Below are 17,682 nucleotides of genomic sequence, written 5' to 3'. Positions count from 1 at the left end.
ATCCTCGATTTGTGGTGCTACGTGCTCAACAAGGTCTACAGTGACTTCCTAGAGGCTCCGACTGTCACGTTATAGTCACATCACCTCCTTCCAAAAGACGCTAATTACTGTTTTTAGTATTTCGCTCTGATTGAAACACAAGAGACCTTTAGAAAGTCTTAGGGTCCGCTAGCGAACCATTTGGTCCCACCCAGAAAATATGTACATTTCCACCACTTTTGAATTGTTGTGCAAGGTTTCATGAGTTTTTCAGCATGTTTACGCTCTTGAAAAGGTGGTTTAATCAAAGGGTAGCAGAAAAAAAAGAATAATATTTCCTTACATTAAAAGAGAGTCACGCACGGTCGCTCCGACCCTGATTAGTGACACTTAAAGAGGAAGTGGGAAGATTTGCAACCTTTGAGAACAGACAGGCTAACTGTTTCCCCCACATTCCAGTGTTTATGCTAAGCTAAGCTAATGCGCTTGCACAGGGTAGTTTCATGTCTACTCTACAGACATGAGAGTGGTATTAACATTCTCATTCAACTTTCCAAAGAAAAGTTAAATTTCCTTTAATTTTTCCTTCCTTATACTGCAGTTTTTATTCCCAGCTGACTGTATGAAAATAATTATAACTCCACTATCAGGCCGATGTCACTGTGACAAATGACAATCTTAAAAAAAAAAAAAAACACGTTGATTTGAAACATGGCAATATTCTCCATGTCAGGGCACATTTTGTCACTTTTTAATTAATATCCCCAAAACATTGAGGATCTTCGCAATATAAGTGTTAGTGTTATAATTTGTTTTTACACTGGCCTTTAAAAATCTGTTAAATTAAGAGCATTTTAATTGATTTTGTGCGATCAATCATTTCGCGGGACTGCGTGTCACTTTCAATTTTCTGGTTGTGGATATCTGACATCGGCGCGCACTCATCAACTCTAAATTGGTTTGTTGTGACTGACAAGCCATATTGACCAACCGCGGAGGAACGACAGCGCGGCTGGCTGCTCCGGGGGGATTGACTTTCAAATGATCACAGCGTGTCCACCGGAGCTGTTGCGGCAGTAATGACAACGTCGTCATGCACCTCCGCACCCTGCAGAGGTTTCACCCGACCTCTCTGCGCCTCCCTCATCACAGAGAGGCCTCCTCATCTGTCACCTCCAGTAGAAGCAGTAGAAGTAAGACAGGATGGAGGATGAGTGGGTGAGGAGGCAGCGAGGAGGGGGGGGGCGTTCAGGAACAGTCCAACAACAACAACAACACCACAGAAAACACTCACATTACACTAATTACTGACTCAGACGTTCACTCGTGTGTGGGTTTTAGAGTCAGTAGTGGAGTAAGTATGCAAAGCTTTTATTTAAGAGCAAAATGTGAAATTTCTGCAGGTTGAGGTCTCACTATAAAAACAAAAGAGAGCTGATGAGCTCTGGAGGAGAGAGTCAGGTGTAGAGCCAGACCTCATGGGGGAAGAAACACCCAGACTGACCTCGGATTTCTAACTTATGGGGTAAAAAAGAAAGTGGATTAAGCTTCACTCCCATCTATCAACCTGACTGTAGCAGCATTCCTCACAGCTGACCTTCATTATGTGATGCTGCGGTCGAACTCGCTTCTCTGGTGATGAACAAACCATTCAACAACCACCTTTGCTGATGAAAATCTGACATGACTCATGCACAAATGTGCACAGATGACTTCATATTCAAAAGAAGTTGTATTCACATTACATTAAATCTCGTTCATTGACTTTCCTGTCCGGGAAGCAAATAAAAACCACAGTGAGTCAACGTGTTGATTTCTCTGAGATTTAAACTTGTTGGAAACATCTGCGATGATGGACGTACACAACTCAATGATGCATATCACAAAGTTCACGTTTTTAGACATTTGAAACCCAAATTCCGAATAAAATAAAATAAAATTTCAGCTAACAATACCTCAGGATAGTAATGGGGTTTCCACGTTTTTCAGCCTGTTAAAAGAGTTTTTTTTATTGGGGGTCTGAGGACAGAGGATGTGGTTCACTGCACAGATTGTAAAACTCACTGGCACAAAGTGATTCTGAGCTTTAAGGATGAATTTGATTTGATTCGTTATTCAAAAGGAATCAAAAGACACTCAAAAAAAAGGCACTATCAAGTCGTCACCTCGCAGAGTTAAAGTGCAAAAGTCAAGTGAACGCAGTCGAGCTCAGCATACTTATTGAACATGTTCGTCGTGCTCGTCTGATAAAATATCTTTCATGACAGTCGAGCCACAGATATCCAGCCTCATGCAGCCGATATCAATAATTCAATAGAGCCAAACAGAAAATGAAATTTGATTTGAGCGATAATTGATCCCACTCAAGGTTGTACGTATTGCTCTCTTTGTACAATTAAGTTAATGAATACATTACTGATTTTCAATAGGTTCTACATCAGGACAAAGGTGATTAGTACATACATCAGCAGCCATCGGGACAGAGGTTGAATTATCATCTTATTGACGCCGGCACGCTGTAATGAGTGCAGGTCGTTGAGGAAGACTGAGTGCCCGACACCTGCAGCTAATAACGGCGTGAGAGGACAGGGAGGCAATATGAAGGGGAATTAAGAAAAAAGACCCAATCTGTGATCGGTGATGAAATGCAAATTGCAACCGAAATGCGGTCAGCATAAAATCTATTAACACTGGGGAAGATGGAAAAATAAATATATAAAAAAGGTTTTTATGGAAGGGATGAGAGGTAATGCAGAGTTTAAGGACACTGCTCGGCATGGCTGGCGACGTTCGCAGTGTGGTTCACAGGCACAGGGGAAATTAGTCGAGATAGTGCTGCCAGAGTTTCAGCTGAATTGCAGTGGAAATACATTCCAGTTACACCGGCCTGAGAGGCAATCGCATCGACTCATGTAGTTGATGATATCCTGCCAGGTCAGCAGCGGCAGCAGCTGAAATGTTGTCAGTGGAGGAAACCTTCGCCTCAACGTACCGCGGTGAAACACACAGCAAGCCTTTAATTTAACTACAGTAAAGAAAATATGCAACAGTTTGTTTTTTTTGTTTTATCTACACTCTACATAACTACTTTGTTTTTCCTCTCATTTTTCAATTGAGCGTTTTAAGGGTCTTTGTGGGACCAAGTCGTGAAATGATGAAATACAGTGCCACCAGAGGAAACTATATAAAAACTGACAAATAAAACAAACTCCACAGGATGAAGTATTAAAGGAGGCAGACACAGTACGCTTACTGAGGATTTCAGAGGGGCAGGCAAATACGTTCGTCTCCGTACTCTCACCAAAATGCAACCTAGGCTTTCTTTTGTGAATGTACATGAAACAAACCTCCGTGTAAAAGCATAATTATGGCGAAAGAGGCACTTTAAAGATTTACCATATTTTTGTTTTTCAGTGGGAGTGCTACGGGCATTTTTACGATAGCATCAAAATCTCTATTTTTAAAACGCACAGAAGGCTCGACACAACGTGAAGCTTTGCTCGTAGTATCACCAGGGTCTCTACACATGAACACCAGCGCTGAGAACATTGTTTGTGTACACAGAGTTTACTAGAAAGTTACATTAAAGTTTGATTCATATTCATTCACAAAAAGACCCTAGGTTGCATTTTGGCGAGACTTTTGCTTTAAGCTTACACTGTTGTCAATATCTCCCCCTCCTCCAGCATGAAAAAAAAAGGGAATAACTAGGAGAAATACAAAATATACCTGTAGTCGATCGGCGTCATTAGCGAGGCACGCTGTGAGAGGTCGTCCTCTGTGGTGACTGACGGCTGGAAGTTGTTTTGCCTGCTCACCAAACGAGCGGCGTCTTCATTCATCTGCACAGCGGCAGCTACTTCAGCCACCACAGGAAGTCATTTCACTGCGCTGATGTCCAGCGGATGTGTGAGCAGAGCCTGGTGCACTTTAAGAGAAGCATAATTGCTGCATGGATTATGAACGCTGGCTGGTTTGGTTAAGGACTGGAACAAGGTTGTGGACTTGGTTGAGCGGAGACACATTCAAGACAGAGATATCTGTACGTTTGCTGCTCTGGAGTATGTAACACTACGTATCCCACAATGCAGCTTTCTTCAGATTGTGCTTCTTAAATGCTCACGTCTTCCGAACAACTCACCTCATGTTTGTGAAATCATTTTGTTAAATAACTGCAGCCCGCTGAGATGACCCTGAAGGCATCATTAAGATATTTTCACCAAGTTCAGATGGCTCCCCGCCGAGCCACAAAAGAAATGAAACAGCTGCTTCGTCCTGATGATGACGAGTAAATATTGAAAAATTAACAGCCCGTCTTGAGTCGCAGCTGACTTTTCCCAACACCTTTAAGAAAACGGCCAAACACAACCATGAAAATATAAAAGTATAATGAAATGGCTCCTACTCTCTCGCTTCCTCATTCAACATTCCAGAAAAATACTAACGTGCAAATATTTTTCATCTCAGAAGTCTCCGGCTTCGCTGTGGAGTCCAAATCTCAGCGTTTTGTGCCGCTGGAGGCTTCAAGTTTCCACATCACTTGTGTACACAGAAAAACTGGAAGGAAAAAGTGGGATTTGGCTTCAAAACTATCTGGGAAGTTCACAAATCGCGCTCGTAGGACTGAATCTGAAATCACATTTTCAGTGAGCACAGAGAAAACTTTCGCTTTGAATGTGAAAAACAGCGTTCTCGTTTCAAACCGTCTCCACAGTGAAGCTCAAACGTTGAAATGTTTTTAAATTATTCGTCCAGTCCCTGCTCACTCAGGCAACCCAGTTATTTATGTAAGACACCAACAACATTTCATTACAGAGCAAAAAAAACAACAAAAGCCAAAATACAATTAGGTACCTGCAAAAGAGCAAAATTAGTTTCCTTTATATTTAATTCAAAGGAATCATGAAAAGAAAATCAACAGGAAAGAGACTTTAACTATCCTGTAATCTGCCCAAGACAAAATTACAGCTTTTCTAGAACTGTTCATCACTTACAGTAAATAAACACATAATAGCAAAACGTGATATTTCAAAGACAGACACTGGAGCAGACGTGAGACCAGACCGCCAGGAACACGTCCAGACGACGGCTGGAACTTAGCATGCGGACGGACACGAGAACAGAGGGGATCTGCTGCTTTGAAGACCCATTTCCTCCCCCTGCACATCGTGATCCTGTTATAAAACAAAGAACAGACACGGCAAGCGTCAATCAACCAGATCCTGTCGGCAGAGGCATCACTCATCACTGCATCTGTGTCCTCGCTGGCCGTGGATTAGAGACGTGAGCTGTGCAACAAAAGAAGTGTAAAGCCGAGTGGTTGACTGCGACTAACGCTCCCTGAACGCGGCAGCAGAGGAACCCCGAGCCCCCAAAGTGACTGTGTTCCACTCGCTCAGCTCGTCACTAATTAGAGCCAAAGGGCTGATGTAAAAACCCGACTCCGCAGCCACAGAGAAAAAATGCACAGCTGTTTATTACAGAGTGAGGGAGAACAACGGCGTATTACAAATCACTGCAGGGGAGGAGAGCACTCCGGGTGGATTGAAAAAGAAGGTGCCGCTCATTTTCCTTTTAGTTAGCAGATCATTTCGGGGTTGGTGAGGGGATTTGTTTGGATAATCCTACAAATATGCAAATATCCAGGCAGCTTCCTCATTATTCTGGGCATGATAACTGCTGGCAAGTACTTTGCTTCTTGTCTGGAAGCCATGTAAGGTAGGCAGGATCCAGGAGCGCGGCCTGTTGCATTATTAATGATTACATTATTACGCGAAAGCAAAGAGAAAGGCCTGCTCTTAACAGTTCAGCTCTCTATATGAGGCCGCCCCCCCACCCCCGTCACTCCAGATCCCAGTTTGTATTCCAGCCAACTCGTGCTGCACCAAAAAAAACACAAGGCTCCAATGAAGTCTTAAAACCGGCGAGCAGTGAGGGGAATTGATGTGGGTGTAAAAAGTATTGATGGTTCAGCCCAGAAGCACATCTATGTGTTCCCTTTAGGAGCCTGTGAACGGAGCACGGGTCTTCACTCTGCCAGCTCCAAATGGCAGCGCATTGATCAGAAGGTCAGACCAGATTGGATTCAACCGTCTTATTCAGGGCATCAGTCTGTGTTCTCACTCCTACGGCTGTCAATTACAGTACGCTATTAGCGGATTCACTGCTAAGGACGAGAGGCTGCACCTGAGAAGCACGGCTGTAGAAGAAAACAGAAGCGCTCGGATGGGACGCGAATAAAAGACAAAAATGCCGCTCAATCATTCCATTTTTAAGACTGTGAATAAACAACATCCTCCAAAACCCAACAACCCCCTTTAACGCCCACTCGAGCTCCATGACATTCACACACAATTAACATTTAATTCACAAAGACTGGAGGTGGAACATTTCCATGTATGAAGGTCTGTAGCTAAGATTATTATACATACTGAGGTCATGTGTAGGCGACAAAGACAGAAACAATAATTAAAATATATGCATCTATATATTCCCATGGTTGTGACTATAAGAGTCTGTATCTCAGTTCATTGACTTTAATGATTTCAACTTTCCAACTTCATAGTTTTGACTTTTTATGTCACATTTCTGATTTTTTTAAATCTCTTAACTGCTGAAACTTGAATTTCTATCTCATAATAATGACTTTGAGTCTTGTGATTTCTGCCTTTCATCCTATGATTACAGTTTTTCCTCTCATAGTTATGACCCATCCATGGAATATGTTTTTCCCCCATCAAACTCAGTTTTCATCACATCTTTTTATTTGCGTCAATGAGCTTCCATATTTATCACCGTGAATGTCGAGCCAAGTCGCCGACGTTGTTACAGCTCAAAAGGGTTTGGAGGATGCAACATATATAAAAAGACACCAGACACAAAATAAACCAATTAACCAAATTTATTAATTAGAGAATTCCCCAAAAGAAAACCAGGTACAAACAAAAGAGGGCTGAAGATCCCGCCTAAAAAAAAAAAAACAAAAGATGGGAAGATGCAGGAAAACAAAACCTGAAACAAAAGAGACCAATGACTGACCCGAAGGAACAAACTAAGATAAGAAAACCCAGCACCTCAAATGTGTGGAGGTTTTAACCAAACCTGTTTAAGACAACGGAGAGAAAGGTGAGGAGAGAACCCTCCTCACAGGTGTGCTGCTCCTTCTTCACCTGTTCCTGCACTCTCTGCCCTTTTATCACCTCCCCCACTCCACCAGAGCACCGATTACACTCAGGTGTGCTCAGGTAGAGAGCGAGGAGGTGCTATGAGAAACATGCTGCGTCTCAATTCACGGTCTGCACCCTTCAGAGGAGCATTTGAAGGACATTTACGTCCCATTCTGAAGGCTCCTCCAGATGCAGCCCACAAGTGCTCCTTCTTTTCCCAATTTTTTGGAGGACGCACTGCTACCATCCTTCGTGGACTCACATATCCCAAGATTGTTTGTGCGCCCAAAAAAGAAGAAAGAAAGAGAGAAAATGGCGACATCACATGGTGTAGATCATCACTTTCGTGGGCCCGGGCGGCAGAAATCGTGTGCTCCGAGCCCCCCAGCCTGTACAGTGTCAGCTAATCCAACTGCTAGCTGCACACTTAACTGAGCTTACAAGCTAACGTCTGCTACAGTTAGCAGCAGTTAGTGGTTCCCTGCTGGCCATACTGCACCTTTAAATGCCGTGTAATGAAATCAAAAGTTGAAAGTGAGCGGTGACCGTCGTCACCACAGATATGAAAATGTGTACGTCGAGAGAAAGAAAATATTCCTGCTCTGATGTCGCTCGGACAGAGCAACCAAACGCATCAGTGATGATGCTGTCGGCTTGATGAGCACCGCGCGTGCATACACAACCGACAACATACAGAACGCGCCGCATTAATCTTCTATTCTCATTCCAGCGCTCGCCTCTCATGTTTCTCGCCCTCTGCAGGGGGCCTGTTGGCCCGCAGAGCTGCCGGCCCGAGAGACGCTCAGCTGTGTCGAATGTGCTCCCAGCTCGTTTCAGGTGCCACGGTGTTTACACCGACAGAGGTGAACCTGGAGAGTGTCCTTTCTGGTCATGACAGCCAGACATGTTCCTTTCCTTTTAACAGCAGATGAGAGGCAGATGACAGTCAGCGATGTGTCAATCTCCCGGCTATAGTCTCGGCATTCCTCCGTCGAGGAGGGAAGAAAGCAGGTCGAATCCTCCTGCAGATGGCTGGCTGCAATTTCAAAAGCCTCATTGTCATTCTCTGACATTTCGCCAGCCCCCCCTCTGAGTTTTTTTGCTTATCTGAGTCACGCCGACTGAAATGAGGATCGGAGCAATATGGAATTCAGATGCCTCGCCGGATGATCGGCCCTAACTCCGTCTCCCGACTCGAGGAGGATCATTTTCCGCTCCTAAATGTCTTCGAATGCTTCGACGGTGTGACAAACATGAACAAATGAGCAGCATAAACCAACACATTATCTACCATGAGTTCTGCATAATTTAACACTGATAGTTTGAAGTCATTACTGATGGATGCTGGTCGGGTGTAGAATACTGACAACAGAATATAAATCGCCAGCGTTGAGGTTTGCTGACCGGAGATGTATATATTGTCTATAAGTCAGGAGCTAAACTGCATCGGAGCCATTGACTTCATTCTGCTGAAGGTCATCTGGCTGGTAAACAAACTTTGGAGTCGTTGCATTGAACATACCGCCAGCGATGAGTGCTGAGTCATCAGAAAAAACATGTCACTTATATATTTCTCATCCCCTATAGAGCAGAAGGCCTGAGGATGCCGGATGAAGCTTTTTTTTTTTTGCACACTTGTAATTTTTATTTAATGAACATGTTCCTGTTTCAACACAAATTATTAATTACTACCCATTTTTAAGAGGCTATTTCCATCCTTCACAAGAAACATTTTGACTTATCGTAGTCGTAAAAGGCTGCATTGTTAGAAAGTGAAGCGAACCAACGTTCATTTTGTGATGTGTGTCAAAATGTGTCTTTGAACACAACACCAGAGCCCCGACATTGTGTCCAAATTAACTCTCTCCTTCACTCTCTACATAATCTCTTTGTTTTTGTTGTTGTTTCACATCTGACGTTTTTCTTGTAAAATGCAAAACTCAGGAAACTCAGAATCAGAAGTGCAGCATTTTTCTGGCTTACATTCTTCTTACGTATCTCAACATCTTACTCCCTTTCCCCGTGGGTTCCACCATTGTTGTGTGACGTCAGACAAACGCCCCTCCCTGTCTTGATTGTTGTGGTAGATGGATTTGCCCAGAGTTCATGACCTGGAGTGGCTTTCCATTTTCTAGCAGGTGATCGCAATTTTTCAAGATCCAAGTTGCCTGAAACGCAGCGAAATGTCACCGAAGTCGAACAAAACAAGCTGAACGCGCTCTCTGAAGTGTGTTCTGGATGCATTTCCTCATTAGAAGTCATTACGACATGAACGTGTTAGGTTGAAGTGTGTTTCTCCACTCGACTCCCACTGAGATCAATACAACCACAATCTGGATCAGAACCACGATCCGGTGACGCAATCCCTCTTCCCTTCTTTCTTTCTGGTTCCTTGGAAGAGGTCAGGATGCTGATTCACAGTTTGAACAGTTTGTTCTCAGAAACCTTTGACTACATATTGGTGATTCTCTCTCAGACTTAATGAGAACCTTGTGTGCCAGTCGGTGAAAGATGCTAAACAGCACTGAGGGGTCAAAATGCATTTGGCTGATGATTTTTTTTATTGCTTCATTTAGTCATTAAATAACCAGTCAAGAAGAACCAGGTGTTGAGCCAGCAGGGGTGGATAGACACCATCTGCCACGCCAACTGAAAACTGACCTACAAGTCTTATCAGTCCTCCTGCGATGACACATGGAGAAATAAACCAGTCCTGGTGTTAGGACGGCTAACGGCTGAAACAGTCACTTCTCTTTACCAAGAGTGACGCTGTGATCATCGCAGCAGATCTCTTCCCATGTGGCTGATATCTAGCTCCCATTATCCCGAGCTGAGCGGATGCCCTTCAGGTTATTTATGTTGCGCGAAACCGACCAAGGTAAGAACCAGCAATGATCTCCTTGTCACTTTCGCTGGTTTATATCAGACAGCTCATGCTTCATCACCACCATCACTGATGGCTCAATTCCAGCAGCAGAAATACAATCAGCGCCAACATTGACCGGCTGTCTGTGTGAAAAATACGGTGTTTATGAGAGTGAGGCCAGCGAGTGTCAGGGTTATAGTGCGAGGTAACTGAGTTAAATAGCTCACAGCATTCAGGTCAACCACAGATGATCGGGCAAAAGGGGAGAGGGGAAAAAAAAAGGAGGAAGAAAGTCTCAGCTCGTGAACATCCCTGTTCAGTGAATTCACACGTGTACGGGAGTGCATAACACCACAGCACGCCTTTTTGGCTGCGCCGGATTAGCATAGCGCGGTTACCCACACGTCAACCTCAATCAGAGTGACTGCTCGGTCAGAACAGAGTTTTCAGGCTTACCGGTGTATGAAATTCATTTACTTCGCACCTCTTCTCAGACTTCATCTTAAATCAGCAGCCATTCAGCTCTGATGGGAGGACTCGTGGCATGTGGCCGCCTGCAGCACAGAGATCTGCACTCCGGCAGGAAATATTGGCAGCAGAAGACGTGAGGTTAGTAGATTCAGATGTGTCTACTGTGTCTTACTTGGAAAAGAGATGAATAATGCTACTTGTGTGTGTGTGTGTGTGTGTGTGTGTGTGTGTGTTGTGCAGATGCCAGCAGCAGCAGCAGGAAGCGGATAAAAACAAACTCCAGCTTTAGTCTTGTCAGGAACATGTTCATGCCCGAGTATTTTTTGCAAAGAAGAGCATTTAATTTATTTGCCAGTTTGTTTTGTGTGACTATAAAACCTCGCTGTTCCTCTTGCCTGCGACAGGAGCAAATGTAAAACTGACCCACGGATTGATTTGTTCCGTCAAAATGCCTGACAACGGCGCCTGCGTTCAGCCGACACCGACGGGTCGGAGTGGATGTTTCGGGTCGACAACGCAATTAATTTGGCGTGGGAGTTCTTCACGAGTCCCCGCCATCACTGACTGCTGATTTCTTTAACTGTGGCCACAGTCATTCCTCTTCAACCTTCGAGTTGTTGAAATGGCTAGCGGCGGGCTATTTGTGGTGGCTTATTCATGCATTTCCTGCTCAGCTACAGCGGTACGTTACGTGACGAGACAGAATTTGACTCCTGGCAGCCGGTCAACAAGTATGACCCGAGCTAACTGGCTAATGGCAGCCACATTTAGCAACAGTTAGCAGTTTCTTTAGTGTCCCAGCTGCCCATATCTGTACCTCAGGAAACTCCATCAATCCCCTCCGACTAAAGCTTCCCTCCACTGTTCTCAGAGGCTTTGGACGCTCCTGGTCTGGAGGCTTTCATCAGGATGTGGCTGGTTAGCACGGGTTAGCAGTTACGCCAGCAACAAATAAAACCATCAGTCAGAGCAGCTGGAGGACAGCAGGGGAAAAACAAGGAAATCTATCAAACAAGATCCAGAGTTACTAAGTCGAGTTATTTAATACATCCATTAACAGAGCATTTATTGGAAGAGGAGTCGGTGCGATGGATGAGTCAGTGTTTTGCAGGAAGTTAACAAAACTCTAAAATACCATAAAGAAACCCACAAAACAACTTTTTTTTTTTTTTTTTTGCAAGTGTTTGGAGAAACAAGTTCTCGTCTCCCGCTGAAGCTGAGCAAAACGATCCGACCCCGAGTGGGTGCAGAGCTGGGGCAGTAACACTCGCGGCGGGTCGATGAGTAAATGGACAGCAGGTGGGCCGCCGTGCCTGGTGGCCGGCGGGGAGTCTGGGAATGCCACGCCTACACCGCAAACACGGAGAGACACAGGGAATACAGGAGAGGATACTCAGAGGGGCACAACACTCCATTACTTATAGAAATTACCACTCAAGACGTAAATGTGTCATAAACAAGACGTGCGCTGACGCACCAGAAAACTCGGAGCGCTGCCTGACGACGAAGCTGATGAGAAAGCCGAATGTTTTGTTTTCTGATGATTTAATGCGATTTTGTTTCACCACCATCTGCATTTTTACATTTGTTTTTATGTTTTTCCAGATGCGAGCGGCCCTCTGCGGCTCATTTGTTACAGGGCCCCGTGGAGCAGTCGTGTCAACAGGCAGCAAACATAAAAATCAAATGCTTGTTTGAGTGCCCTTAACTTTTGGCTTATTTCCAGTATAAACAGTGGAGACTCACAGCCCACATTAGAGTCTGTGATGTGATGACGATGACAGACGATCTTTCTCTTCCTTTACTTGTTGACGATCTATGCTTTAAATGAGTCTTGCTCTGAAAGTTATTATTATTATTAAACAGCTTTCATCCTAACCTCACACTGGTCCTCTTATTCTCCTCACATGTCCGACTGAAAATGACTCCAGGTGTTATTTACCGGCTTTGCAGGAGTTTAACTTTCCGTCCTGTGGCTTAAGTAATGTGATTTGTTATCTGTTGGGGGTTTTTTTTAGGACTGACGATATCACCTTTAATACCCAGGTAACGGTGTCTGCAGGCCCAATTGCAGACATGTTAATCCCTTATGAGACAGTGCACAATCATTTTTCCTCAGGCAGGGTCCTTCTGGCCGCTGCAGAGTCTGTTCTTGTGTTGAACAGGCTTTTGCAATCAGGGCTCGTAGGTTTTGGAACGGAGGCAGTCGGCTTTATCTTTTAAAATCCCCTCCACTATTTTTATAGCTGCGCTGTTAAAGGGAATATTTCAGCCCATTGCTTCGTGCTCTGTTGTGTCCTCTTGTGATATCTTTTTCAACTTGTTTTATCTTTTTTATTAATACCACATCTGAAATCTTGATGTCTGTATTTTTTGCCATGATAACGCATGTACACAGGAAGACCGGCAACAGATTCCATCGAGGCGATAAAGTGCCGGCCTTTGCTCCGACAAGAACTGTGAGTTACTTTAACAGCGAATATTTTGTCACTACCCGTTTTCATGACAACCGGACCCAGTTGGCTCACACCTCCGTCGAACATCATCTGCACAGCCACATTAATTAACCGTGGTCCGACCATGCGGGACGCTCTGATATTAACACTGAAGGGTTTTTTTTTGCCGGTACGAGGCTCAGCTGTCCTCCGTCGTCATCCCGAACCTCAGACGACGGCGAGCAGCTCGTTTGGACTGCGTCCTCCAGACGTTTCGAGTCAGAAAATGGAGGGCTTCGTTAGAGTGCGTGTGATTCATTATTAACGTGGTCTGCATTATTGAGGAACCGAAAACAGGTGGGAAGAAATCTAAACTGAAATCGGAACCTGGTGAGTCAAGATGAGTCAAATTCAAGCCCCCTCGGTAATACTGTTCTCATCTCACCTCTTTTCAACTAATTGCGCAATTAATTCAAACAGGCAACGTTAAAATAATACGTATCTAAAAATAGGGAGAAGTAGCACTTTAAAGTTCTGACAGTGAACAAACTGCAACGCTGTGTCATAATCTTTGAAAGAAATCTTCTTTTCCTCAAAGACTGAGCTAAAATCGACTTGTTCCCTCAGCAGCTTCTTTCGACTGACTGTGATTCTCTTCTTCAACTTGCTTGAATGTGACGTCGATCCAATGTGGCAACATTGAAGTTAACGTGATGTCAGCAGACTTGTTATCAAATATCATCCTCCTTTAATTCATAAAGGGGCAGCATACCATCAGAGTAACCGCTAACTGCTGCTAACTGTATTCCTTGTATACATCCGTGGCTGTAGCTACTGTTAGCCTGTTAGCTCAGTTAGCCGTGCAGCTGGCAGGACCACTGGGAGAAAGAGGTTTCCAGGCAGGGGTAGCTGGTTAGCATGCTAACTTCTGTAGATATCTATTCAACATACAACAACACTGTTGTTTCTTCAAATTAAACAGTTGTTATTACATCTTCGGTACTTGTGGACATTTTGAAACACACATTTTCATTCCAGGAACCTGATTTCATTTGTTTTTTTTCCAGGTTCTCTGCAACCACGTTGACTCTGTACTGCACTCCTTAAAGTCATACTGATGCAGGTAATGTCTAATGCCAAGTCACACCAGATTTATAGATGACAGATAGCAAAAATGCATTTTATAAGAAGAGCATTTAAAGCAACACTATTTAGAAAATTGGCAGCTTCTGAGTGCGACCCTGCTGTCTATAACACAGATCCCAGGTCTGTAACGATCTGTTAGACATAATATACGTACAAAACTCTTCACGTCATGTCACCACAATGTCATGTCCTGAAAACTTGTGTCTTGAAGTTAACATGATTCTCCCTCCATCACTGAAGTTACAGTGCAGAAACAGGTGACAGGAGGCGGAGTGGCTGAGACAGAGAGAGACGCTGCACCAGCAAGGTGATTCTGAAGCTTTGAGGTGAAACAGTTACATAATGATGCTTTAATCAAAGAAAGATATTCGCACAGCCGACTGACTCGAATGCTTTGAAAACCTTAAAAAAAAAGAAAAGATCCCGCTCTCTGCTCTCACTCACCGCCACAATTTATTCATTTTGCTGAAGCGTCGGTCCCTCTGGACCGTCCTCAAGCGTGTTTCAAACGATTCCCACCACAATGATCTTAAATAGACAATGTTCTGCCCGTTCACTGTGCGAAGGTGTGGGTCAGTTCTCCTGTGGGAGTGGGAACAAAGGAAAAGGTTACTGTGATACAGCAGGCGGGCGTCCCGCCCCCTGACTACTGCACAGATTCCCGCATTCATGATACCTTGGATTTACCTTTTGCACTGAAGAGGAAGCTGTGAGGTCCATCTTCATAGACAAATAGTAGGATCAGTCTATTATTAGTATGTTATAGTACAAAGAAGTGACCCAAGATTAATAATTCATCAGTACAATTACATATTTCTTACACAAGAGGAAAGCCAGCACACGTGCACACTACTCCAACACGGTCAGCCCTGTTTGCAGCCTCGTGTTTCCACATAAATGGAAATAAAATCTAAATTATAACCCAGCGAGCAATTTTGGCTTGAACCACAACAACGTCCTTTTTTTAATCGAACATGAATCGAGTCGATGGCAATACGCTGGCATTGTGCTGATTGATGCAGAAATGAAACAAATGAATGAATCAGTTTTTAGTCGGCCTCTTTCAGGCCGGATATAGAATGAAGGTGACCAGGTTTGTGTCCAGGTTTCCCATTTTTGACTGAAAAGAAAGTGTTTTTTGTTGTTGTTGTTTTTTTTAAATGCAGCATACAAAAACAAACCAAAAAGAGAACGCAGCACAAAGAAAACCTTTTGAGCGGTTTTCAGTTTTTATAATGTCGTTCTGTGTGAAGTGCTGTTTTGTAGAAGCAATCAAAGCTGCCGACTTTTCCCTTTTCCCTCCGGAGAAAAAACAGAAACAAAATACAGATAAAGTCACCCTGAAATCAAGATTTAGAACCAAACTTTAAAAGTTGCTCTTTGCTGGAGCTCTTTTTTAAGCTTTTTGACACGAAATGTTTGTCTCTAAACTTTCACATTCACAGTCACAGCAGGTATAAGCTGCACAGGACTGTCCTCAGATTGATCTGTTCTCTGTTTTTAAAAGGATTCGTCTCAGATATTTACATGCTTGAAGAGCAACACAGTCACATCTTCACACTCTGGTCCCCCTACGAGCTACAGAGGAGGGGAACTGTACGGTGGTGGAGAAAATCTCTTTATTTGACTGTGAGAAGTTATATGTTGTCCTCCCGCACATGGAAACCCGTTCAATCCTTTTTTATCTGGGTGGAAAGAAAGAGGACAGGATGTCGGTCCAGCACGTCTTTACCTTCATCGTGGGTGTCATTATTTAACTGTCCTATCAGGTTCCACGTTTAGCTCGCTGAGACAGGAGAGAAGCTGTCGTGTTTACTCAGAAAGAAACAAAACTCCAAGTCAAGCGTTGGATGGATTTGACAGGTCATGGAGACAGTCGCCCAAACAAGAAAAGTGCCCCGGGCCTGCTGGGAAAGAATGAGAACGCCAAAATCAAGGAGACGCAGCGAGAGTACGAGAAGGAGTTTCTTCCAGCTGTGAAATGGCCTATTTTCCCTTCTGTGTTTACTGGAAACGGAATTACTTCAAATTAACGCGAAAAGAAAACAGTGCAGATTCAGCGAGCGACTTCTACGGTTATGAAGGATGTCACTACGCAGACTGTGAGCTGTTTTTTTACACACAGATTGAAAATAAGATCAAGAACTTATCACGCAAAAATAATGTCGATACATTCAGGAACAATGATAAAACCAGATTCTGAGGTTCAGGCTTCCTGCTCACACAGGCATTCTGGGTAATGAGAGAGTGGACAATCAAGCCAAACAAGCTGTAAACACAGACGTCCAAAATCAATAGTGGCAGCATTGCTGGTATCAGGAGATAAGGTGGAGACGTTCAATTCAAAACAGCGCAGTGTGAGAAAATAGGAGAGGAAATAGAAAAAAAAAAAAGGTGGAGAGAGAGAGAAGACGAGAAACGGACTGAATTTCATCCTGCGTGGAAACTCTGCTGCAACTGGCTGAAATTCAGTCGCACTTGGCTTGCCGTAATTACATGGCACACGACGAGAACGAGACAAACTGTATGGATTCGTTATGTTTTCCTGGTTTGCATTCGACAGCCATGGAACAAAAAACCCCAGGATATGGTGAAAGGAGCAGGTGTTCGTCGAGTTAAAGGTGTCTTGTTATCGTGTCAAACATGTTTTCATCGAAGGTTGGATGAGATTCCACTCACACTGCGGCGTGCTCATTATCCTGTCACCTCCTTATCCTGCCTTGACAAAATGTCGGTGATGTCAGATTACGTAATTCATGTTGTGCTCGATGCCAAACACTGAAAAATCTACCTTCCTGACTCTAAAAACGAAGAGAATAAAACAAGATCGTTAAACGTGCGATATGTAACGTCTGCCCTCGAGGATCTGTTCATCAATTTGTGTGGTATAACACTGTTTTAACACTGAAATCATGTAATAAAATATTCAAGGTGGAAACTCCTCAGATCACTCGCCTTGTGTCCAAGAATCTGTTCAGAAATCCCAGAGAGAGACGCTCCTTGTTTCTGCAGAACTTGCCTTAGAATTGTCTCATTTTTAAATTTACCTCAACAGCAAAGTAATCCGGTGATAGTTGTCCGCACATTCTTGTGTAGACTGTAAAAAAGAGCTAACAACTTGAAATTCGGCATACATTTAATGGTACCAATATGTCCCAAAAAATGTATGAAGGGATAAAAAGAACCAACTCGAGCCCTAAACAGGAAAAAAGAAAGATATGGGTGCAGTTCTCTCAGTGTTGTCGGAGGGGAGGGCTCACTGTGACAGACTTTTAAAAACCCCTCGGTCGACTGTGTTATGGTGAGTGGAAAAACTGCTTATTCTGCTTCTGCATAATTTCTATTCAGTCTTATTTCAGTGGAGAACTTCCAAACTACTGTATGACTTTCATATTTCTGCTGCCACAAGTCTTTTCACAAGCATTTACCTGGACTCACGGGGTCCGTTGTCCGGCTCACCAGGTTCAGAGCTCTACCTTCCAGGCAATTAGTCAGTCAACGTGCCGTCACCCAATCAAAAGGCATCCATAATAACCAGTGGGATACCAATTAGAGTGCGGTGCTCGTATCTCCTACGCCAGGTTTCATCCCTCACTGCTGCGGTACATTAATAGGGCTG

At 43.8% G+C, this 17,682-nt stretch overlaps 2 long non-coding RNA genes across 2 annotated transcripts; one reads left to right on the top strand and one right to left on the bottom strand.

Annotated features, from left to right (window-relative positions):
- Window positions 1–4,830: 4,830 nt before the first annotated feature.
- Window positions 4,831–10,011, bottom strand: LOC119008169. Its single transcript, XR_005071350.1, has 2 exons — window positions 7,081–10,011; window positions 4,831–5,153 (listed from the first exon to the last, which is right to left on the bottom strand). It is a non-coding gene; the product is annotated as an uncharacterized LOC119008169 (long non-coding RNA).
- A 2,891-nt stretch (window positions 10,012–12,902) lies between these two features.
- On the top strand, window positions 12,903–16,914 carry LOC119008168. Its single transcript, XR_005071349.1, has 3 exons — window positions 12,903–12,941; window positions 13,985–14,040; window positions 14,304–16,914. It is a non-coding gene; the product is annotated as an uncharacterized LOC119008168 (long non-coding RNA).
- The last annotated feature ends 768 nt before the right edge of the window (window positions 16,915–17,682 follow it).

Source organism: Acanthopagrus latus, chromosome 18 (assembly GCF_904848185.1).
Source record: "Acanthopagrus latus isolate v.2019 chromosome 18, fAcaLat1.1, whole genome shotgun sequence".
Lineage (NCBI taxonomy): Eukaryota > Metazoa > Chordata > Actinopteri > Spariformes > Sparidae > Acanthopagrus > Acanthopagrus latus.
This window is presented reverse-complemented; position numbering and strand designations above follow the sequence as displayed.